Here is a 1,598-nt window from a genome sequence, read left to right on the forward strand (position 1 = left end):
TATGCAGGTGCTAGAAAATTATGTCAAAGTGGCCACAAGATTGTTTAATAGGAGACGAACGAATGTAACTCCATGTTTACTGCTAGAAACCAAAGTTTTGTGTAAAATCTTGAATTTATGGGAGGGAGGGTAGGAAAGCCTGTACCTGTCTATCCTTCTCCTAATCCCTTTCCCTCATTCCTAAACTGCAGGAGATTGAGCCCCTTTGGGCTTTGGTGACCCCATCACTGGGGTGTGTTTATTTGATGGTTGATTTTGCTGTACTGGGTATTTCCAATTTTCTAATCATTTATTAACACATGCTGACTCTTCCCTTCCCTTCTCCTTTCCCTGGGAAAATACAATGAATAAATAAAGACTTATTGGTACTCAAACTGTCATCCCCTTGTCAGATGTTTCTTGCCTTTCCCATGATTCCCACTTTCTTGAATTGGGACTCAGAAGTCACAGAAGAACCATTAAGTTTCTCTGTTCAGCCACTTTGTTAGGAATGAACCTTGAAAGTTCAGTCCTCTTAGCACCTCATTACAGTGGATTTTTTGTTTCTAGTTAAGGCCTCTTGTCCTTTCCTTGGAAGCTTCCACATTCAAGAGGGGATTAGGGGCTTGGCATGCATAAGAATGGGGTTGCCTGTGCCACTGGCTGGGATGAAAGGATGGGGCCATGGCTTGGGGCATGAGACCCTAATAATACTTTGTCCCCTACTATTCAAAGCCTTTTACAAATCTTAATTAATTAACCCCTTGCAGCACCCCAAGGAGAGAAATGTGTTGTGGAACTGGGGAAATTGAGGCCAGAGGAGATTCACTGACTAGCTATAAATGCAACATTTTCTTCGAGCCAAAGTTTGTTGGCTTTTTGATGAACATCGATTTTTTTTTAAATACATATCACAAGTCATCAAGCAAAAACACTGAATTTTAAACATCTATTCCCACTAAGGGAAGGAGGATTTTAAAAAGAAAAAAAAAAACTTTATTGGAGGCAAACCAAGTATATTAACAAAGTACAGGGAAACCGGTTTAAATCCTCAGTCCTATCAGAGCAAGGGTAAGAAGTTTCATACATCCATTCCAGGGACTGTGGCTCCTTAATTGCATCAAAAGTCAAAGCTAACAGGAGAATCTCATGAAGCAGCAAACTACTAGCGGGCTTCGTTAAATTGTCTTGCTGCAAAATGAAGTAACTTGGGCTGAAATTTACTCCCCAGGTTGCAAAGCCGGGCATGGTGGTGTGTGGAAGAATGGAAGAGCTCAATACTATTCATTTCTACTCATCTTTAGGGCTTTCTTTGATCATGTTGCTGTATTAAAATAGCCCCTTTCATTAGAAAGAGTGGAAGACATCAGTTAGACATTGCCAGTAAAACGTCTCTTCCTTGCCTCATTTCTTTAATAATGTAAGGTGAAATGCGACAAAAGGTTCTTATGACAATTGTGAATTTCTATTCCACTCAAAACATTCAGATGGAAGTTGTATTATGCTTTGCAAGAAATATTGGTTGTATCAGAATCTGTTAAGAATTTTTTCCTCCTTTTTCAATTTTGAGAAAACTGAACGAATTTCTTTTGTGAGCCTAAAATTCTTGCAACCCTTTT

Source organism: Cebus imitator, unplaced genomic scaffold, assembly GCF_001604975.1.
Source record: "Cebus imitator isolate Cc_AM_T3 unplaced genomic scaffold, Cebus_imitator-1.0 Scaffold87, whole genome shotgun sequence".
Taxonomy (NCBI): Eukaryota; Metazoa; Chordata; class Mammalia; order Primates; family Cebidae; genus Cebus; species Cebus imitator.